The sequence below is a fragment of the Papaver somniferum genome, chromosome 1, assembly GCF_003573695.1.
Source record: "Papaver somniferum cultivar HN1 chromosome 1, ASM357369v1, whole genome shotgun sequence".
Classification (NCBI taxonomy): domain Eukaryota; kingdom Viridiplantae; phylum Streptophyta; class Magnoliopsida; order Ranunculales; family Papaveraceae; genus Papaver; species Papaver somniferum.
Genome location: NC_039358.1, coordinates 68,706,233 through 68,730,822, shown reverse-complemented (window position 1 = coordinate 68,730,822; position 24,590 = coordinate 68,706,233).

Below are 24,590 nucleotides of genomic sequence, written 5' to 3'. Positions count from 1 at the left end.
AATTAGTTGGGCTGCCAGTTCTATTAGATGATTGTTTAGTACTATCAAACAACTTAGCTTTTTAAATTCGAGTACATTAGTAGAGATTATAATTCTAAGGCTGATTCTGCAGCTAAATAAAGCAGAAGGCTGAATGTAACTGGTTCATGGGAAGTTGATCAACCTCTTCTTGAATCATATCTTGTAATCCTTTTCTCATTTTAATGTTATCTTTTTTTTTTCTTAGCAAAAAGTAAATAAATATGATATTTGAAGATTTTATGCATGTCATAGATTACCTGCAGACAACATAATACTCTATTTTGAAGCTTCAACGTTCCCTCCCCATACTAATCAACAAAATTCAATCAGCAAGCGTTTCTGCTGGTGTGCTCACTTCCATCGGAATGAGACATACCTAACAAGTCTCATGAACATTATGTTACAATACCAGTTTAATGGCTCAGTGCAAAACCGCTTATCATCGATGTTCTAAGGAAAGTGGTGTGTATGTATGTGGGTCAAAGAGCGGCCTAGATCGTCCGAAAATTTGGACGTTAGAGATTATACCACGGCCCAACCATATTAAATTTTGTAGAAATTAACGTTTACTCCCACATTTTCTGGGCTTTGGACGCTCTAGTCCACGCCTTCCAAGCCCAGTACTCGTTAATCCAAATCCCCCCCGCACAGACAATTTAGTCCAAAACTGGACGAGTTAGTCCAAATTTTTCCCGATCAAGAAATCAGACTTTTTCTTATTACCCTAAATACCCTGTTCACTTTGACGCATACAGATTAAGAGAGAGAAAGAGTTTAGAAATTTTACATATGAGATCTTTGGCGATTGATGTAGGTGATTTGGGTTTTTGTTCTTCATGATTTCTCGATTTAGAGAGAAAGATTCCGAGTTCTTCATATGATTTTCTTCTGATACGGCTACTAATTCACTAATTCATCACTTAATTCGAGTTTTTCAAACATCATCAACTACTCGATACACAGATTCGGTAAGTTCTCTTAGTGGTGTTTTGTCTGTATGCTGTTTTAGTTGTTTGAGCTAGGCTTTGCATAGGCTGTTGTATGCACTGTTAGGTGCTTTTATTTTCATGTATGCTTTTCTATTTTCTCTGATCAATATATTAAACTTTCTCCTCAAAGATTTTCTTTTTTCGATACAACATTGTAATATTTTGGACTTTTTCTGTTCTGTTCTGTGTATCTTGGTAGCTGATTTCATTTTCCCTGGAAGGGCGATGAAGCCACTTCAAGGAGGCTGGTTGTTGATCATGAACTTCGCCCCAAAATCAGTGTGTAGACGTTTGTCTGCTTTAGCAGTATCACTTTTGTGTTTTCATTTTCAGAAGCTGGAGAAAAAGGTATACAACTGAACTGAATAGTCTTTTTCTATAGTTTTCATGGCACTTAAATCAAATTTGCTCAAGTGAGACCTTCTTAGATGACTGCAAAGTTAGTTGCAGTGACAGTGATAATGTCACTTGCTTTGTGTATTTGCTAAGGTTTACTATAGTGGAACCAATTAATATGAATTCGACAAGCAAAGCGGGATAGCTTGCTGTAGTGTGGGGTTGGTGTGAAGCATTGAAAGATGATAGAATTTTGCGCCTAAGATCCATCCGTCACACAAAAATAGACTAAAATCATATGTTTCTTCAAGCTACTTATTCTATGCCAGCTATCATATATTCTCTTCAAGCTATTATTCTATGCCAGCTGCTTTTGTTATTCCCGACCAGACCAGATCTATCATATATTTCTTCAAGCTACTTTTATTCTAGCAAGCTGCTTCTGGTACTCCCGGCCATACCAGATGAGAGATGAAGCAGTTGGATGAATCACTTTAGAAAAGTAGCATTTTAGTTGTTGGGGACCAGTTGAAATCTTAAACCCCAATTCTAGCTAAGAATATAACTGGATCTTGATCTTATCTGAGTTATGTGCCCCCCGTTAGTTAACTGGTGCTTGTCATATACATTTGTTACTGGACATTGAGTGATCCAAGCTCAGCTCAGGTTCACAAACACTGGAAAATTATTGACAAACTGTGGTATACATTCTGGGATGCCTACACCATTAGCGATTATGGACGACCGATTATTGTCTTGACAAACTGTGGTATTATCTCCTCTAATTGGATTGGCCTGACGATTGTCTCATTTTGTATTGTGAAGCTTCATTTGATGATAATTCTAACAGTTTTGTGTGGGTGTTGTATGTTATGATATGACATGTAATATAAAGGATGCAGAATAGATCATGGCAGTGTGGAAGCACTACATTGGAGTATTAGTAAGGCTATAGCCACATCTAATGTTATTTCTATTTTGAATAAAAGTGGAGATCAAATTAGTTGGGCTGCCAGTTCTATTAGATGATTGTTTAGTACTATCAAACAACTTAGCTTTCTTAAATTCGAGTACATTAGTAAGATTATAATTCTAAGCTGATTCTGCAGTTAAATAAGCAGAAGGCTGAATGTAACTGGTTCATGGGAAGTTGATCAACCTCTCTTCTGAATCATATCTTGTAATCCTTTTCTCATTTTAATGTTATCTTTTTTTTTTTCTTAGCAAAAAAGTAAATAAATATGATATTTGAAGATTTTATGCATGTCATAGATTACCTGCAGACAACATAATACTATATTTTGAAGCTTCAACGTTTCCCTCCCCATACTAATCAACAAAATTCAATCAGCAAGCGTTTCTGCTGGTGTGCTCACTTCCTCGGAATGAGCATACCTAACAAGTCTCATGAACATTATGTTACAATACCAGTTTAATGGCTCAGTGCAAAACCGCTTATCATCGATGTTCTAAGGAAAAGTGGTGTGTATGTATGTGGGTCAAAGAGCGGCCTAGATCGTCCGAAAATTTGGACGTTAGAGATTATACCACGGCCCAACCATATTAAATTTTGTAGAAATTAACGTTTACTCCCACATTTTCTGGGCTTTGGACGCTCTAGTCCACGCCTTCCAAGCCCAGTACTCGTTAATCCAAATCCCCCCCGCACAGACAATTTAGTCCAAAACTGGACGAGTTAGTCCAAATTTTTCCCGATCAAGAAAATCAGACTTTTTCTTATTACCCTAAATACCCTGTTCACTTTGACGCATACAGATTAAGAGAGAGAAAGATAGTTTAGAAATTTTACATATGAGATCTTTGGCGATTGATGTAGGTGATTTGGGTTTTTGTTCTTCATGATTTCTCGATTTAGAGAGAAAGATTCCGAGTTCTTCATATGATTTCTTCTGATACGGACTAATTCACTAATATTCATCACTTAATTCGAGTTTTTCAAACATCATCAACTACTCGATACACAGATTCGGTAAGTTCTCTTAGTGGTGTTTTTGTCTGTATGCTGTTTTAGTTGTTTGAGCTAGGCTTTGCATAGGCTGTTGTATGCACTGTTAGGTGCTTTTATTTTCATGTATGCTTTTCTATTTTCTCTGATCAATATATTAAACTTTCTCCTCAAAGATTTTCTTTTTCGATACAACATTGTAATATTTGGACTTTTTCTGTTCTGTTCTGTGTATCTTGGTAGCTGATTTCATTTTCCCTGGAAGGGCGATGAAGCCACTTCAAGGAGGCGGTTGTTGATCATGAACTTCGCCCCAAAATCAGTGTGTAGACGTTTGTCTGCTTTAGCAGTAATCACTTTGTGTTTTCATTTTCAGAACTGGAGAAAAAGGTATACAACTGAACTGAATAGTCTTTTTCTGTAGTTTTCATGGCACTTAAATCTAAATTTGCTCAAGTGAGACCTTCTTAGATGAGCTGCAAAGTTAGTTGCAGTGACAGAGATAAGTGTCACTTTCTTTGTGAAATTTGCTAAGGTTTACTACTAATTGGAACCAATTAATATGAATTCGACAAGCAAAGCGTGGATAGATGCTGTTAGTGTTGGTGTTGTTGAAGCATTGAAAGATGATAGAATTACACTCTAAGATCCATCCGTCACACAAAGATTAGACTAAAATCATATGTTTCTTCAAGCTACTTATTCTATGCCAGCTATCATATATCTTCAAGCTACTTATTCTATGCCAGCTGCTTTTGTTATTCCACCAGACCAGATCTATCATATATTTCTTCAAGCTACTTATTCTATGCCAGCTGCTTCTGTTACTCCCGGCCATACCAGATTATGAGAGAGATGAAGCAGTTGGATGAATCACTTTAGAAAAGTAGCATTTTAGTTGTTGGGGACCAGTTGAAATCTTAAACCCCAATTCTAGCTAAGAATATAACTGGATCTTGATCTTATCTGAGTTATGTGCCCCCAGTTAGTTAACTGGTGCTTGTCTATATACATTTGTTACTGGACATTTGAGTGATCCAAGCTCAGCTCAGGTTCACAACACTGGAAAATTATTGACAAACTGTGGTATACATTCTGGGATGCCTACACTATTAGCGATTATAATGGCCGGCCGATTATTGTCTTGACAAACTGTGGTATTTATCTCCCTCTAATTTGGATTGCCTGACGATTGTCTCATTTTGTATTGTGAAGCTTCATTTGATGATAATTCTAACAGTTTTGGTGTGGGTGTTGTATGTTATGATATGACATGTAATTATAAAGGATGCAGAATAGTTCATGGCAGTGTGGAAGCACTATATTGGAGTATTAGTAAAGGCTATAGCCACATCTAATGTTATTTCTATTTTGAATAAAAGTGGAGATCAAATTAGTTGGGCTGCCAGTTCTATTAGATGATTGTTTAGTACTATCAAACAACTTAGCTTTCTTTAAATTCGAGTACATTAGTAGAGATTATAATTCTAAGGCTGATTCTGCAGCTAAATAAAGCAGAAGGCTGAATGTAACTGGTTCATGGGAAGTTGATCAACCTCGCTTCTTGAATCATATCTTGTAATCCTTTTCTCATTTTAATGTTATCTTTTTTTTCTTAGCAAAAAAGTAAATAAATATGATATTTGAGAGTTTTATGCATGTCATAGATTACCTGCAGACAACATAATACTCTATTTCGAAGCTTCAACGTTTCCCTCCCCATACTAATCAACAAAATTCAATCAGCAAGCGTTTCTGCTGGTGTGTTCACTTCCATCGGAATGAGACATACCTAACAAGTCTCACGAACATTATGTTACAATACCAGTTTAATGGCTCAGTGCAAAACCGCTTATCATCGATGTTCTAAGGAAAAGTGGTGTGTATGTATGTGGGTCAAAAGCGGCCTAGATCGTCCGAAACTTTGGACGTTAGAGATTATACCACGGCCCAACCATATTAAATTTTGTAGAAATTAACGTTTACTCCCACATTTTCTGGGCTTTGGACGCTCTAGTCCACGCCTTCCAAGCCCAATACTCGTTAATCCAAATCCCCCCGCACAAACAATTTAGTCCAAAACTGGACGAGTTAGTCCAAATTTTTCCCGATCAAGAAAATCAGCCTTTTTCTTATCACCCTAAATACCCTGTTCACTTTGACGCATACATATTAAGAGAGAGAAAGAGAGTTTAGAAATTTTACATATGAGATCTTTGGCGATTGATGTAGGTGATTTGGGTTTTTGTTCTTCATGATTTCTCGATTTAGAGAGAAAGATTCCGAGTTCTTCATATGATTTTCTTCTGATACGGCTACTAATTCACTAATCTTCATCACTTAATTCGAGTTTTTCAAACATCATCAACTACTCGATACACAGATTCGGTAAGTTCTCTTAGTGGTGTTGTTGTCTGTATGCTGTTTTAGTTGTTTGAGCTAGGCTTTGCATAGGCTGTTGTATGCACTGTTAGGTGCTTTTATTTTCATGTATGCTTTTCTATTTTCTCTGATCAATATATTAAACTTTCTCCTCAAAGATTTTCTTTTTTCGATACAACATTGTAATATTTTGGACTTTTCATTTCTGTTCTGTGTATCTTGGTAGCTGATTTCATTTTCCCTGGAAGGGCGATGAAGCCACTTCAAGGAGGCTGGTTGTTGATCATGAACTTCGCCCCAAAATCAGTGTGTAGACGTTTGTCTGCTTTAGCAGTAATCACTTTTGTGTTTTCATTTTCAGAAGCTGGAGAAAAGGTATACAACTGAACTGAATAGTCTTTTTCTGTAGTTTTCATGGCACTTAAATCTAAATTTTCTCAAGTGAGACCTTCTTAGATGAGCTGCAAAGTTAGTTGCAGTGACAGTGATAAGTGTCACTTTCTTTGTGTATTTGCTAAGGTTTACTACTAATTGGAACCAATTAATATGATTCGACAAGCAAAGCGTGGATAGCTGCTGTTAGTGTTGGTGTTGTTGAAGCATTGAAAGATGATAGGAATTGCGCTCTAAGATCCATCCCTCACACAAAGAATAGACTAAAATCATATGTTTTTTCAAGCTACTTATTCTATGCCAGCTATCATATATTTCTTCAAGCTACTTATTCTATGCCAGCTGCTTTTGTTATTCCCGACCAGACCAGATCTATCATATATTTCTTCAAGCTACTTATTCTATGCCAGCTGCTTCTGTTACTCCCGGCCAGACCAGATGAGAGAGATGAAGCAGTTGCATGAATCACTTTAGAAAAGTAGCATTTTAGTTGTTGGGGACCAGTTGAAATCTTAAACCCCAATTCTAGCTAAGAATATAACTGGATCTTGATCTTATCTGAGTTATGTGCCCCCAGTTAGTTAACTGGTGCTTGTCTATATACATTTGTTACTGGACATTTGAGTGATCCAAGCTCAGCTCAGTTCACAACACTGGAAAATTATTGACAAACTGTGGTATACATTCTGGGATGCCTACACCTTAGCGATTATAATGGCCGGTCGATTATTGTCTTGACAAACTGTGGTATTTATCTCCCACTAATTCTGGATTGCCTGACGATTGTCTCATTTTGTATTGTGAAGCTTCATTTGATGAGAATTCTAACAGTTTTGGTGTGGGTGCTGTATGTTATGATATGACAGGTAATTATAAAGGATGCAGAATAGTTCATGGTAGTGTGGAAGCACTACATTGGAGTATTAGTAAAGGCTATGCCACATCTAATGTTATTTCTATTTGAATAAAAGTGGAGCTCAAATTAGTTGGGCTGCCAGTTCTATTAGATGATTGTTTAGTACTATCAAACAACTTAGCTTTCTTTAAATTCGAGTACATTAGTAGAGATTATAATTCTAAGGCTGATTCTGCAGCTAAATAAAGCAGAAGGCTGAACTGGTTCATGGGAAGTTGATCAACCTCGCTTCTTGAATCATATCTTGTAATCCTTTTCTCATTTTAATGTTATCTTTTTTTTTCTTAGCAAAAAAGTAAATAAATATGATATTTGAAGATTTTATGCATGTCATAGATTACCTGCAGACAACATAATACTCTATTTCGAAGCTTCAACGTTTCCCTCCCCATACTAATCAACAAAATTCAATCAGCAAGCGTTTCTGCTGGTGTGCTCACTTCCATCGGAATGAGACATACCTAACAAGTCTCATGAACATTATGTTACAATACCAGTTTAATGGCTCAGTGCAAAACCGCTTATCATCGATGTTCTAAGGAAAAGTGGTGTGTATGTGGGTCAAAGAGCGGCCTAGATCGTCCGAAAATTTGGACGTTAGAGATTATACCACGGCCCAACCATATTAAATTTTGTAGAAATTAACGTTTACTCCCACATTTTCTGGGCTTTGGACGCTCTAGTCCACGCCTTCCAAGCCCAATACTCGTTAATCCAAATCCCCCCCGCACAGACAATTTAGTCCAAAACTGGACGAGTTAGTCCAAATTTTTCCCGATCAAGAAAATCAGCCTTTTTCTTATCACCCTAAATACCCTGTTCACTTTGACGCATACATATTAAGAGAGAGAAAGAGAGTTTAGAAATTTTACATATGAGATCTTTGGCGATTGATGTAGGTGATTTGGGTTTTTGTTCTTCATGATTTCTCGATTTAGAGAGAAAGATTCCGAGTTCTTCATATGATTTTCTTCTGATACGGCTACTAATTCACTAATCTTCATCACTTAATTCGAGTTTTTCAAACATCATCAACTACTCGATACACAGATTCGGTAAGTTCTCTTAGTGGTGTTTGTTGTATGTATGCTGTTTTAGTTGTTTGAGCTAGGCTTTGCATAGGCTAATGTATGCACTGTTAGGTGCTTTTATTTTCATGTATGCTTTTCTATTTTCTCTGATCAATATATTAAACTTTCTCCTCAAAGATTTTCTTTTTTCGATACAACATTGTAATATTTTGGACTTTTTCTGTTCTGTTCTGGGTATCTTGGTAGCTGATTTCATTTTCCCTGGAAGGGCGATGAAGCCACTTCAAGGAGGCTGGTTATTGATCATGAACTTCGCCCAAAATCAGTGTGTAGACGTTTGTCTGCTTTAGCAGTAATCACTTTTGTGTTTTCATTTTCAGAAGCTGGAGAAAGGTATACAACTGAACTGAATAGTCTTTTTCTGTAGTTTTCATGGCACTTAAATCTAAATTTTCTCAAGTGAGACCTTCTTAGATGAGCTGCAAAGTTAGTTGCAGTGACAGTGATAAGTGTCACTTTCTTTGTGTATTTTCTAAGGTTTACTACTAATTGGAACCAATTAATATGAATTCGACAAGCAAAGCGTGGATAGCTGCTGTTAGTGTTGGTGTTGTTGAAGCATTGAAAGATGATAGAATTGCGCTCTAAGATCCATCCGTCACACAAAGAATAGACTAAAATCATATGTTTCTTCAAGCTACTTATTCTATGCCAGCTATCATATATTTCTTCAAGCTACTTATTCTATGCCAGCTGCTTTTGTTATCCCCGGATCTCATACCAGATTATGAGAGAGATGAAGCAGTTGGATGAATCACTTTAGAAAAGTAGCATTTTAGTTGTTGGGGACCAGTTGAAATCTTAAACCCCAATTCTAGCTAAGAATATAACTGGATCTTGATCTTATCTGAGTTATGTGCCCCCAGTTAGTTAACTGGTGCTTGTCTATATACATTTGTTACTGGACATTTGAGTGATCCAAGCTCAGCTCAGGTTCACAACACTGGAAAATTATTGACAAACTGTGGTATACATTCTGGGATGCCTACACCATTAGCGATTATAATGGCCGGCCGATTATTGTCTTGACAAACTGTGGTATTTATCTCCCACTAATTCTGGATTGCCTGACGATTGTCTCATTTTGTATTGTGAAGCTTCATTTGATGATAATTCTAACAGTTTTGGTGTGGGTGCTGTATGTTATGATATGACAGGTAATTATAAAGGATGCAGAATAGTTCATGGCAGTGTGGAAGCACTACATTGGAGTATTAGTAAAGGCTATAGCCACATCTAATGTATTTCTATTTTGAATAAAAGTGGAGCTCAAATTAGTTGGGCTGCCAGTTCTATTAGATGATTGTTTAGTACTATCAAACAACTTAGCTTTCTTTAAATTCGAGTACATTAGTAGAGATTATAATTCTAAGGCTGATTCTGCAGCTAAATAAAGCAGAAGGCTGAATGTAACTGGTTCATGGGAAGTTGATCAACCTCGCTTCTTGAATCATATCTTGTAATCCTTTTCTCATTTTAATGTTCTTTTTTTTTCTTAGCAAAAAGTAAATAAATATGATATTGGAAGATGTTATGCATGTGATAGATTACCTGCAGACAACATAATACTCTGTTTTGAAGCTTCAAAGTTTCCCTCCCCATACTAATCAACAAAATTCAATCAGCAAGCGTTTCTGCTGGTGTGCTCACTTCCATCGGAATGAGACATACCTAACAAGTCTCGTGAACATTATGTTACAATACCAGTTTAATGGCTCAGTGCAAAACCGCTTATCATCGATGTTCTAAGGAAAAGGTGGTGTGTATGTATGTGGGTCAAAGAGCGGCCTAGATCGTCCGAAAATTTGGACGTTAGAGATTATACCACGGCCCAACCATATTAAATTTTGTAGAAATTAACGTTTACTCCCACATTTTCTGGGCTTTGGACGCTCTAGTCCACGCCTTCCAAGCCCAGTACTCGTTAATCCAAATCCCCCCGCACAGACAATTTAGTCCAAAACTGGACGAGTTAGTCCAAATTTTTCCCATCAAGAAAATCAGCCTTTTTCTTATTACCCTAAATACCCTGTTCACTTTGACGCATACAGATTAAGAGAGAGAGAGAGTTTAGAAATTTTACATATGAGATCTTTGGCGATTGATGTAGGTGATTGGGGTTTTTGTTCTTCATGATTTCTCGATTTAGAGAGAAAGATTCCGAGTTCTTCATATGATTTTCTTCTGATACGGCTACTAATTCACTAATCTTCATCACTTAATTCGAGTTTTTAAACCATCATCAACTACTCGATACACAGATTCGGTAAGTTCTCTTAGTGGTGTTGTTGCTGTATGCTGTTTTAGTTGTTTGAGCTAGGCTTTGCATAGGCTGTTGTATGCACTGTTAGGTGCTTTTATTTTCATGTATGCTTTTCTATTTTCTCTGATCAATATATTAAACTTTCTCCTCAAAGATTTTCTTTTTTCGATACAACATTGTAATATTTTGGACTTTTTCTGTTCTGTTCTGTGTATCTTGGTAGCTGATTTCATTTTCCCTGGAAGGGCGATGAAGCCACTTCAAGGAGGCTGGTTGTTGATCATGAACTTCGCCCCAAAATCAGTGTGTAGACGTTTGTCTGCTTTAGCAGTAATCACTTTTGTGTTTTCATTTTCAGAAGCTGGAGAAAAAGGTATACAACTGAACTGAATAGTCTTTTTCTGTAGTTTTCATGGCACTTAAATCTAAATTTTCAAGTGAGACCTTCTTAGATGAGCTGCAAAGTTAGTTGCAGTGACAGTGATAAGTGTCACTTTCTTTGTGTATTTGCTAAGGTTTACTACTAATTGGAACCAATTAATATGAATTCGACAAGCAAAGCGTGGATAGCTGCTGTTAGTGTTGGTGTTGTTGAAGCATTGAAAGATGATAGAATTTCGCTCTAAGATCCATCCGTCACACAAAAATAGACTAAAATCATATGTTTCTTCAAGCTACTTATTCTATGCCAGCTATCATATATTTCTTCAAGCTACTTATTCTATGCCAGCTGCTTTTGTTATTCCCGACCAGACCAGATCTATCATATATTTCTTCAAGCTACTTATTCTATGCCAGCTGCTTCTGTTACTCCCGGCCATACCAGATTATGAGAGATGAAGCAGTTGGATGAATCACTTTAGAAAAGTAGCATTTTAGTTGTTGGGGACCAGTTGAAATCTTAAACCCCAATTCTAGCTAAGAATATAACTGGATCTTGATCTTATCTGAGTTATGTGCCCCCAGTTAGTTAACTGGTGCTTGTCTATATACATTTGTTACTGGACATTTGAGTGATCCAAGCTCAGCTCAGGTTCACAACACTGGAAAATTATTGACAAACTGTGGTATACATTCTGGGATGCCTACACCATTAGCGATTATAATGGACGACCGATTATTGTCTTGACAAACTGTGGTATTTATCTCCCTCTAATTCTGGATTGCCTGACGATTGTCTCATTTTGTATTGTGAAGCTTCATTTGATGATAATTCTAACAGTTTTGGTGTGGGTGTTGTATGTTATGATATGACATGTAATTATAAAGGATGCAGAATAGATCATGGCAGTGTGGAAGCACTACATTGGAGTATTAGTAAAGGCTATAGCCACATCTAATGTTATTTCTATTTTGAATAAAAGTGGAGATCAAATTAGTTGGGCTGCCAGTTCTATTAGATGATTGTTTAGTACTATCAAACAACTTAGCTTTCTTTAAATTCGAGTACATTAGTAGAGATTATAATTCTAAGGCTGATTCTGCAGTTAAATAAAGCAGAAGGCTGAATGTAACTGGTTCATGGGAAGTTGATCAACCTCTCTTCTTGAATCATATCTTGTAATCCTTTTCTCATTTTAATGTTATCTTTTTTTTTTTCTTAGCAAAAAAGTAAATAAATATGATATTTGAAGATTTTATGCATGTCATAGATTACCTGCAGACAACATAATACTCTATTTTGAAGCTTCAACGTTTCCCTCCCCATACTAATCAACAAAATTCAATCAGCAAGCGTTTCTGCTGGTGTGCTCACTTCCATCGGAATGAGACATACCTAACAAGTCTCATGAACATTATGTTACAATACCAGTTTAATGGCTCAGTGCAAAACCGCTTATCATCGATGTTCTAAGGAAAAGTGGTGTGTATGTATGTGGGTCAAAGAGCGGCCTAGATCGTCCGAAAATTTGGACGTTAGAGATTATACCACGGCCCAACCATATTAAATTTTGTAGAAATTAACGTTTACTCCCACATTTTCTGGGCTTTGGACGCTCTAGTCCACGCCTTCCAAGCCCAGTACTCGTTAATCCAAATCCCCCCCGCACAGACAATTTAGTCCAAAACTGGACGAGTTAGTCCAAATTTTTCCCGATCAAGAAAATCAGACTTTTTCTTATTACCCTAAATACCCTGTTCACTTTGACGCATACAGATTAAGAGAGAGAAAGATAGTTTAGAAATTTTACATATGAGATCTTTGGCGATTGATGTAGGTGATTTGGGTTTTTGTTCTTCATGATTTCTCGATTTAGAGAGAAAGATTCCGAGTTCTTCATATGATTTTCTTCTGATACGGCTACTAATTCACTAATATTCATCACTTAATTCGAGTTTTTCAAACATCATCAACTACTCGATACACAGATTCGGTAAGTTCTCTTAGTGGTGTTTTTGTCTGTATGCTGTTTTAGTTGTTTGAGCTAGGCTTTGCATAGGCTGTTGTATGCACTGTTAGGTGCTTTTATTTTCATGTATGCTTTTCTATTTTCTCTGATCAATATATTAAACTTTCTCCTCAAAGATTTTCTTTTTTCGATACAACATTGTAATATTTTGGACTTTTTCTGTTCTGTTCTGTGTATCTTGGTAGCTGATTTCATTTTCCCTGGAAGGGCGATGAAGCCACTTCAAGGAGGCTGGTTGTTGATCATGAACTTCGCCCCAAAATCAGTGTGTAGACGTTTGTCTGCTTTAGCAGTAATCACTTTTGTGTTTTCATTTTCAGAACTGGAGAAAAAGGTATACAACTGAACTGAATAGTCTTTTTCTGTAGTTTTCATGGCACTTAAATCTAAATTTGCTCAAGTGAGACCTTCTTAGATGAGCTGCAAAGTTAGTTGCAGTGACAGAGATAAGTGTCACTTTCTTTGTGAAATTTGCTAAGGTTTACTACTAATTGGAACCAATTAATATGAATTCGACAAGCAAAGCGTGGATAGATGCTGTTAGTGTTGGTGTTGTTGAAGCATTGAAAGATGATAGAATTACACTCTAAGATCCATCCGTCACACAAAGATTAGACTAAAATCATATGTTTCTTCAAGCTACTTATTCTATGCCAGCTATCATATATTTCTTCAAGCTACTTATTCTATGCCAGCTGCTTTTGTTATTCCCGACCAGACCAGATCTATCATATATTTCTTCAAGCTACTTATTCTATGCCAGCTGCTTCTGTTACTCCCGGCCATACCAGATTATGAGAGAGATGAAGCAGTTGGATGAATCACTTTAGAAAAGTAGCATTTTAGTTGTTGGGGACCAGTTGAAATCTTAAACCCCAATTCTAGCTAAGAATATAACTGGATCTTGATCTTATCTGAGTTATGTGCCCCCAGTTAGTTAACTGGTGCTTGTCTATATACATTTGTTACTGGACATTTGAGTGATCCAAGCTCAGCTCAGGTTCACAACACTGGAAAATTATTGACAAACTGTGGTATACATTCTGGGATGCCTACACTATTAGCGATTATAATGGCCGGCCGATTATTGTCTTGACAAACTGTGGTATTTATCTCCCTCTAATTTTGGATTGCCTGACGATTGTCTCATTTTGTATTGTGAAGCTTCATTTGATGATAATTCTAACAGTTTTGGTGTGGGTGTTGTATGTTATGATATGACATGTAATTATAAAGGATGCAGAATAGTTCATGGCAGTGTGGAAGCACTATATTGGAGTATTAGTAAAGGCTATAGCCACATCTAATGTTATTTCTATTTTGAATAAAAGTGGAGATCAAATTAGTTGGGCTGCCAGTTCTATTAGATGATTGTTTAGTACTATCAAACAACTTAGCTTTCTTTAAATTCAAGTACATTAGTAGAGATTATAATTCTAAGGCTGATTCTGCAGCTAAATAAAACAGAAGGCTGAATGTAACTGGTTCATGGGAAGTTGATCAACCTCGCTTCTTGAATCATATCTTGTAATCCTTTTCTCATTTTAATGTTATCTTTTTTTTTCTTAGCAAAAAAGTAAATAAATATGATATTTGAAGATGTTATGCATGTGATAGATTACCTGCAGACAACATAATACTCTATTTTGAAGCTTCAACGTTTCCCTCCCCATACTAATCAACAAAATTCAATCAGCAAGCGTTTCTGCTGGTGTGCTCACTTCCATCGGAATGAGACATACCTAACAAGTCTCATGAACATTATGTTACAATACCAGTTTAATGGCTCAGTGCAAAACCGCTTATCATCGATGTTCTAAGGAAAAGTGGTGTGTATGTATGTGGGTCAAAGAGCGGCCTAGATCGTCCGAAAATTTGGACGTTAGAGATTATACCACGGCCCAACCATATTAAATTTTGTAGAAATTAACGTTTACTCCCACATTTTCTGGGCTTTGGACGCTCTAGTCCACGCCTTCCAAGCCCAGTACTCGTTAATCCAAATCCCCCCGCACAGACAATTTAGTCCAAAACTGGACGAGTTAGTCCAAATTTTTCCCAATCCAGAAAATCATCCTTTTTCTTATTACCATAAATACCCTGTTCACTTTGACGCATACAGATTAAGAGAGAGAGAGAGTTTAGAAATTTTACATATGAGATCTTTGGCGATTGATGTAGGTGATTTTGGTTTTTGTTCTTCATGATTTCTCGTTTTAGAGAGAAAGATTCCGAGTTCTTCATATGATTTTCTTCTGATACGGCTACTAATTCACTAATCTTCATCACTTAATTCGAGTTTTTTAACCATCATCAACTACTCGATACACAGATTCGGTAAGTTCTCTTAGTGGTGTTGTTGTCTGTATGCTGTTTTAGTTGTTTGAGCTAGGCTTTGCATAGGCTGTTGTATGCACTGTTAGGTGCTTTTATTTTCATGTATGCTTTTCTATTTTCTCTGATCAATATATTAAACTTTCTCCTCAAAGATTTTCTTTTTTCGATACAACATTGTAATATTTTGGACTTTTTCATTTCTGTTCTGTGTATCTTGGTAGCTGATTTCATTTTCCCTGGAAGGGCGATGAAGCCACTTCAAGGAGGCTGGTTGTTGATCATGAACTTCGCCCCAAAATCAGTGTGTAGACGTTTGTCTGCTTTAGCAGTAATCACTTTTGTGTTTTCATTTTCAGAAGCTGGAGAAAAAGGTATACAACTGAACTGAATAATATTTTTCTGTAGTTTTCATGGCACTTAAATCTAAATTTTCTCAAGTGAGACCTTCTTAGATGAGCTGCAAAGTTAGTTGCAGTGACAGTGATAAGTGTCACTTTCTTTGTGTATTTGCTAAGGTTTACTACTAGTTGGAACCAATTAATATGAATTCGACAAGCAAAGCGTGGATAGCTGCTGTTAGTGTTGGTGTTGTTGAAGCATTGAAAGATGATAGAATTTTGCGCTCTAAGATCCATCCGTCACACAAAAAATAGACTAAAATCATATGTTTCTTCAAGCTACTTATTCTATGCCAGCTATCATATATTTCTTCAAGCTACTTATTCTATGCCAGCTGCTTTTGTTATTCCCGACCAGACCAGATCTATCATATATTTCTTCAAGCTACTTATTCTATGCCAGCTGCTTCTGTTACTCCCGGCCATACCAGATTATGAGAGAGATGAAGCAGTTGGATGAATCACTTTAGAAAAGTAGCATTTTAGTTGTTGGGGACCAGTTGAAATCTTAAACCCCAATTCTAGCTAAGAATATAACTGGATCTTGATCTTATCTGAGTTATGTGCCCCCAGTTAGTTAACTGGTGCTTGTCTATATACATTTGTTACTGGACATTTGAGTGATCCAAGCTCAGCTCAGGTTCACAACACTGGAAAATTATTGACAAACTGTGGTATACATTCTGGGATGCCTACACCATTAGCGATTATAATGGACGACCGATTATTGTCTTGACAAACTGTGGTATTTATCTCCCTCTAATTCTGGATTGCCTGACGATTGTCTCATTTTGTATTGTGAAGCTTCATTTGATGATAATTCTAACAGTTTTGGTGTGGGTGTTGTATGTTATGATATGACATGTAATTATAAAGGATGCAGAATAGTTCATGGCAGTGTGGAAGCACTATATTGGAGTATTAGTAAAGGCTATAGCCACATCTAATGTTATTTCTATTTTGAATAAAAGTGGAGATCAAATTAGTTGGGCTGCCAGTTCTATTAGATGATTGTTTAGTACTATCAAACAACTTAGCTTTCTTTAAATTCGAGTACATTAGTAGAGATTATAATTCTAAGGCTGATTCTGCAGCTAAATAAAGCAGAAGGCTGAATGTAACTGGTTCATGGGAAGTTGATCAACCTCGCTTCTTGAATCATATCTTGTAATCCTTTTCTCATTTTAATGTTATCTTTTTTTTTCTTAGCAAAAAAGTAAATAAATATGATATTTGAAGATTTTATGCATGTCATAGATTACCTGCAGACAACATAATACTCTATTTCGAAGCTTCAACGTTTCCCTCCCCATACTAATCAACAAAATTCAATCAGCAAGCGTTTCTGCTGGTGTGTTCACTTCCATCGGAATGAGACATACCTAACAAGTCTCACGAACATTATGTTACAATACCAGTTTAATGGCTCAGTGCAAAACCGCTTATCATCGATGTTCTAAGGAAAAGTGGTGTGTATGTATGTGGGTCAAAGAGCGGCCTAGATCGTCCGAAACTTTGGACGTTAGAGATTATACCACGGCCCAACCATATTAAATTTTGTAGAAATTAACGTTTACTCCCACATTTTCTGGGCTTTGGACGCTCTAGTCCACGCCTTCCAAGCCCAATACTCGTTAATCCAAATCCCCCCCGCACAAACAATTTAGTCCAAAACTGGACGAGTTAGTCCAAATTTTTCCCGATCAAGAAAATCAGCCTTTTTCTTATCACCCTAAATACCCTGTTCACTTTGACGCATACATATTAAGAGAGAGAAAGAGAGTTTAGAAATTTTACATATGAGATCTTTGGCGATTGATGTAGGTGATTTGGGTTTTTGTTCTTCATGATTTCTCGATTTAGAGAGAAAGATTCCGAGTTCTTCATATGATTTTCTTCTGATACGGCTACTAATTCACTAATCTTCATCACTTAATTCGAGTTTTTCAAACATCATCAACTACTCGATACACAGATTCGGTAAGTTCTCTTAGTGGTGTTGTTGTCTGTATGCTGTTTTAGTTGTTTGAGCTAGGCTTTGCATAGGCTGTTGTATGCACTGTTAGGTGCTTTTATTTTCATGTATGCTTTTCTATTTTCTCTGATCAATATATTAAACTTTCTCCTCAAAGATTTTCTTTTTTCGATACAACATTGTAATATTTTGGACTTTTTCATTTCTGTTCTGTGTATCTTGGTAGCTGATTTCATTTTCCCTGGAAGGGCGATGAAGCCACTTCAAGGAGGCTGGTTGTTGATCATGAACTTCGCCCCAAAATCAGTGTGTAGACGTTTGTCTGCTTTAGCAGTAATCACTTTTGTGTTTTCATTTTCAGAAGCTGGAGAAAAAGGTATACAACTGAACTGAATAGTCTTTTTCTGTAGTTTTCATGGCACTTAAATCTAAATTTTCTCAAGTGAGACCTTCTTAGATGAGCTGCAAAGTTAGTTGCAGTGACAGTGATAAGTGTCACTTTCTTTGTGTATTTGCTAAGGTTTACTACTAATTGGAACCAATTAATATGAATTCGACAAGCAAAGCGTGGATAGCTGCTGTTAGTGTTGGTGTTGTTGAAGCATTGAAAGATGATAGGATTGCGCTCTAAGATCCATCCCTCACACAAAGAATAGACTAAAATCATATGTTTTTTCAAGCTACTTATTCTATGCCAGCTATCATATATTTCTTCAAGCTACTTATTCTATGCCAGCTGCTTTTGTTATTCCCGACCAGACCAGATCTATCATATATTTCTTCAAGCTACTTATTCTATGCCAGCTGCTTCTGTTACTCCCGGCCAGACCAGATTATGAGAGAGATGAAGCAGTTGCATGAATCACTTTAGAAAAGTAGCATTTTAGTTGTTGGGGACCAGTTGAAATCTTAAACCCCAATTCTAGCTAAGAATATAACTGGATCTTGATCTTATCTGAGTTATGTGCCCCCAGTTAGTTAACTGGTGCTTGTCTATATACATTTGTTACTGGACATTTGAGTGATCCAAGCTCAGCTCAGTTTCACAACACTGGAAAATTATTGACAAACTGTGGTATACATTCTGGGATGCCTACACCATTAGCGATTATAATGGCCGGTCGATTATTGTCTTGACAAACTGTGGTATTTATCTCCCACTAATTCTGGATTGCCTGACGATTGTCTCATTTTGTATTGTGAAGCTTCATTTGATGAGAATTCTAACAGTTTTGGTGTGGGTGCTGTATGTTATGATATGACAGGTAATTATAAAGGATGCAGAATAGTTCATGGTAGTGTGGAAGCACTACATTGGAGTATTAGTAAAGGCTATGGCCACATCTAATGTTATTTCTATTTTGAATAAAAGTGGAGCTCAAATTAGTTGGGCTGCCAGTTCTATTAGATGATTGTTTAGTACTATCAAACAACTTAGCTTTCTTTAAATTCGAGTACATTAGTAGAGATTATAATTCTAAGGCTGATTCTGCAGCTAAATAAAGCAGAAGGCTGAATGTAACTGGTTCATGGGAAGTTGATCAACCTCGCTTCTTGAATCATATCTTGTAATCCTTTTCTCATTTTAATGTTATCTTTTTTTTTCTTAGCAAAAAAGTAAATAAATATGATATTTGAAGATTTTATGCATGTCATAGATTACCTGCAGACAACATAATACTCTATTTCGAAGCTTCAACGTTTCCCTCCCCATACTAATCAACAAAATTCAATCAGCAAGCGTTTCTGCTGGTGTGCTCACTTCCATCGGAATGAGACATACCTAACAAGTCTCATGAACATTATGTTACAATACCAGTTTAATGGCTCAGTGCAAAACCGCTTATCATCGATGTTCTAAGGAAAAGTGGTGTGTATGTATGTGGGTCAAAGAGCGGCCTAGATCGTCCGAAAATTTGGACGTTAGAGATTATACCACGGCCCAACCATATTAAATTTTGTAGAAATTAACGTTTACTCCCACATTTTCTGGGCTTTGGACGCTCTAGTCCACGCCTTCCAAGCCCAATACTCGTTAATCCAAATCCCCCCCGCACAGACAATTTAGTCCAAAACTGGACGAGTTAGTCCAAATTTTTCCCGATCAAGAAAATCAGCCTTTTTCTTATCACCCTAAATACCCTGTTCACTTTGACGCATACATATTAAGAGAGAGAAAGAGAGTTTAGAAATTTTACATATGAGATCTTTGGCGATTGATGTAGGTGATTTGGGTTTTTGTTCTTCATGATTTCTCGATTTAGAGAGAAAGATTCCGAGTTCTTCATATGATTTTCTTCTGATACGGCTACTAATTCACTAATCTTCATCACTTAATTCGAGTTTTTCAAACATCATCAACTACTCGATACACAGATTCGGTAAGTTCTCTTAGTGGTGTTGTTGTCTGTATGCTGTTTTAGTTGTTTGAGCTAGGCTTTGCATAGGCTGTTGTATGCACTGTTAGGTGCTTTTATTTTCATGTATGCTTTTCTATTTTCTCTGATCAATATATTAAACTTTCTCCTCAAAGATTTTCTTTTTTCGATACAACATTGTAATATTTTGGACTTTTTCATTTCTGTTCTGTGTATCTTGGTAGCTGATTTCATTTTCCCTGGAAGGGCGATGAAGCCACTTCAAGGAGGCTGGTTGTTGATCATGAACTTCGCCCCAAAATCAGTGTGTAGACGTTTGTCTGCTTTAGCAGTAATCACTTTTGTGTTTTCATTTTCAGAAGCTGGAGAAAAAGGTATACAACTGAACTGAATAGTCTTTTTCTGTAGTTTTCATGGCACTTAAATCTAAATTTTCTCAAGTGAGACCTTCTTAGATGAGCTGCAAAGTTAGTTGCAGTGACAGTGATAAGTGTCACTTTCTTTGTGTATTTGCTAAGGTTTACTACTAATTGGAACCAATTAATATGAATTCGACAAGCAAAGCGTGGATAGCTGCTGTTAGTGTTGGTGTTGTTGAAGCATTGAAAGATGATAGGATTGCGCTCTAAGATCCATCCCTCACACAAAGAATAGACTAAAATCATATGTTTTTTCAAGCTACTTATTCTATGCCAGCTATCATATATTTCTTCAAGCTACTTATTCTATGCCAGCTGCTTTTGTTATTCCCGACCAGACCAGATCTATCATATATTTCTTCAAGCTACTTATTCTATGCCAGCTGCTTCTGTTACTCCCGGCCAGACCAGATTATGAGAGAGATGAAGCAGTTGCATGAATCACTTTAGAAAAGTAGCATTTTAGTTGTTGGGGACCAGTTGAAATCTTAAACCCCAATTCTAGCTAAGAATATAACTGGATCTTGATCTTATCTGAGTTATGTGCCCCCAGTTAGTTAACTGGTGCTTGTCTATATACATTTGTTACTGGACATTTGAGTGATCCAAGCTCAGCTCAGTTTCACAACACTGGAAAATTATTGACAAACTGTGGTATACATTCTGGGATGCCTACACCATTAGCGATTATAATGGCCGGTCGATTATTGTCTTGACAAACTGTGGTATTTATCTCCCACTAATTCTGGATTGCCTGACGATTGTCTCATTTTGTATTGTGAAGCTTCATTTGATGAGAATTCTAACAGTTTTGGTGTGGGTGCTGTATGTTATGATATGACAGGTAATTATAAAGGATGCAGAATAGTTCATGGTAGTGTGGAAGCACTACATTGGAGTATTAGTAAAGGCTATGGCCACATCTAATGTTATTTCTATTTTGAATAAAAGTGGAGCTCAAATTAGTTGGGCTGCCAGTTCTATTAGATGATTGTTTAGTACTATCAAACAACTTAGCTTTCTTTAAATTCGAGTACATTAGTAGAGATTATAATTCTAAGGCTGATTCTGCAGCTAAATAAAGCAGAAGGCTGAATGTAACTGGTTCATGGGAAGTTGATCAACCTCGCTTCTTGAATCATATCTTGTAATCCTTTTCTCATTTTAATGTTATCTTTTTTTTTCTTAGCAAAAAAGTAAATAAATATGATATTTGAAGATTTTATGCATGTCATAGATTACCTGCAGACAACATAATACTCTATTTCGAAGCTTCAACGTTTCCCTCCCCATACTAATCAACAAAATTCAATCAGCAAGCGTTTCTGCTGGTGTGCTCACTTCCATCGGAATGAGACATACCTAACAAGTCTCATGAACATTATGTTACAATACCAGTTTAATGGCTCAGTGCAAAACCGCTTATCATCGATGTTCTAAGGAAAAGTGGTGTGTATGTATGTGGGTCAAAGAGCGGCCTAGATCGTCCGAAAATTTGGACGTTAGAGATTATACCACGGCCCAACCATATTAAATTTTGTAGAAATTAACGTTTACTCCCACATTTTCTGGGCTTTGGACGCTCTAGTCCACGCCTTCCAAGCCCAATACTCGTTAATCCAAATCCCCCCCGCACAGACAATTTAGTCCAAAACTGGACGAGTTAGTCCAAATTTTTCCCGATCAAGAAAATCAGCCTTTTTCTTATCACCCTAAATACCCTGTTCACTTTGACGCATACATATTAAGAGAGAGAAAGAGAGTTTAGAAATTTTACATATGAGATCTTTGGCGATTGATGTAGGTGATTTGGGTTTTTGTTCTTCATGATTTCTCGATTTAGAGAGAAAGATTCCGAGTTCTTCATATGATTTTCTTCTGATACGGCTACTAATTCACTAATCTTCATCACTTAATTCGAGTTTTTCAAACATCATCAACTACTCGATACACAGATTCGGTAAGTTCTCTTAGTGGTGTTGTTGTCTGTATGCTGTTTTAGTTGTTTGAGCTAGGCTTTGCATAGGCTGTTGTATGCACTGTTAGGTGCTTTTATTTTCATGTATGCTTTTCTATTTTCTCTGATCAATATATTAAACTTTCTCCTCAAAGATTTTCTTTTTTCGATACAACATTGTAATATTTTGGACTTTTTCATTTCTGTTCTGTGTATCTTGGTAGCTGATTTCATTTTCCCTGGAAGGGCGATGAAGCCACTTCAAGGAGGCTGGTTGTTGATCATGAACTTCGCCCCAAAATCAGTGTGTAGACGTTTGTCTGCTTTAGCAGTAATCACTTTTGTGTTTTCATTTTCAGAAGCTGGAGAAAAAGGTATACAACTGAACTGAATAGTCTTTTTCTGTAGTTTTCATGGCACTTAAATCTAAATTTTCTCAAGTGAGACCTTCTTAGATGAGCTGCAAAGTTAGTTGCAGTGACAGTGATAAGTGTCACTTTCTTTGTGTATTTGCTAAGGTTTACTACTAATTGGAACCAATTAATATGAATTCGACAAGCAAAGCGTGGATAGCTGCTGTTAGTGTTGGTGTTGTTGAAGCATTGAAAGATGATAGGATTGCGCTCTAAGATCCATCCCTCACACAAAGAATAGACTAAAATCATATGTTTTTTCAAGCTACTTATTCTATGCCAGCTATCATATATTTCTTCAAGCTACTTATTCTATGCCAGCTGCTTTTGTTATTCCCGACCAGACCAGATCTATCATATATTTCTTCAAGCTACTTATTCTATGCCAGCTGCTTCTGTTACTCCCGGCCAGACCAGATTATGAGAGAGATGAAGCAGTTGCATGAATCACTTTAGAAAAGTAGCATTTTAGTTGTTGGGGACCAGTTGAAATCTTAAACCCCAATTCTAGCTAAGAATATAACTGGATCTTGATCTTATCTGAGTTATGTGCCCCCAGTTAGTTAACTGGTGCTTGTCTATATACATTTGTTACTGGACATTTGAGTGATCCAAGCTCAGCTCAGTTTCACAACACTGGAAAATTATTGACAAACTGTGGTATACATTCTGGGATGCCTACACCATTAGCGATTATAATGGCCGGTCGATTATTGTCTTGACAAACTGTGGTATTTATCTCCCACTAATTCTGGATTGCCTGACGATTGTCTCATTTTGTATTGTGAAGCTTCATTTGATGAGAATTCTAACAGTTTTGGTGTGGGTGCTGTATGTTATGATATGACAGGTAATTATAAAGGATGCAGAATAGTTCATGGTAGTGTGGAAGCACTACATTGGAGTATTAGTAAAGGCTATGGCCACATCTAATGTTATTTCTATTTTGAATAAAAGTGGAGCTCAAATTAGTTGGGCTGCCAGTTCTATTAGATGATTGTTTAGTACTATCAAACAACTTAGCTTTCTTTAAATTCGAGTACATTAGTAGAGATTATAATTCTAAGGCTGATTCTGCAGCTAAATAAAGCAGAAGGCTGAATGTAACTGGTTCATGGGAAGTTGATCAACCTCGCTTCTTGAATCATATCTTGTAATCCTTTTCTCATTTTAATGTTATCTTTTTTTTTCTTAGCAAAAAAGTAAATAAATATGATATTTGAAGATTTTATGCATGTCATAGATTACCTGCAGACAACATAATACTCTATTTCGAAGCTTCAACGTTTCCCTCCCCATACTAATCAACAAAATTCAATCAGCAAGCGTTTCTGCTGGTGTGCTCACTTCCATCGGAATGAGACATACCTAACAAGTCTCATGAACATTATGTTACAATACCAGTTTAATGGCTCAGTGCAAAACCGCTTATCATCGATGTTCTAAGGAAAAGTGGTGTGTATGTATGTGGGTCAAAGAGCGGCCTAGATCGTCCGAAAATTTGGACGTTAGAGATTATACCACGGCCCAACCATATTAAATTTTGTAGAAATTAACGTTTACTCCCACATTTTCTGGGCTTTGGACGCTCTAGTCCACGCCTTCCAAGCCCAATACTCGTTAATCCAAATCCCCCCCGCACAGACAATTTAGTCCAAAACTGGACGAGTTAGTCCAAATTTTTCCCGATCAAGAAAATCAGCCTTTTTCTTATCACCCTAAATACCCTGTTCACTTTGACGCATACATATTAAGAGAGAGAAAGAGAGTTTAGAAATTTTACATATGAGATCTTTGGCGATTGATGTAGGTGATTTGGGTTTTTGTTCTTCATGATTTCTCGATTTAGAGAGAAAGATTCCGAGTTCTTCATATGATTTTCTTCTGATACGGCTACTAATTCACTAATCTTCATCACTTAATTCGAGTTTTTCAAACATCATCA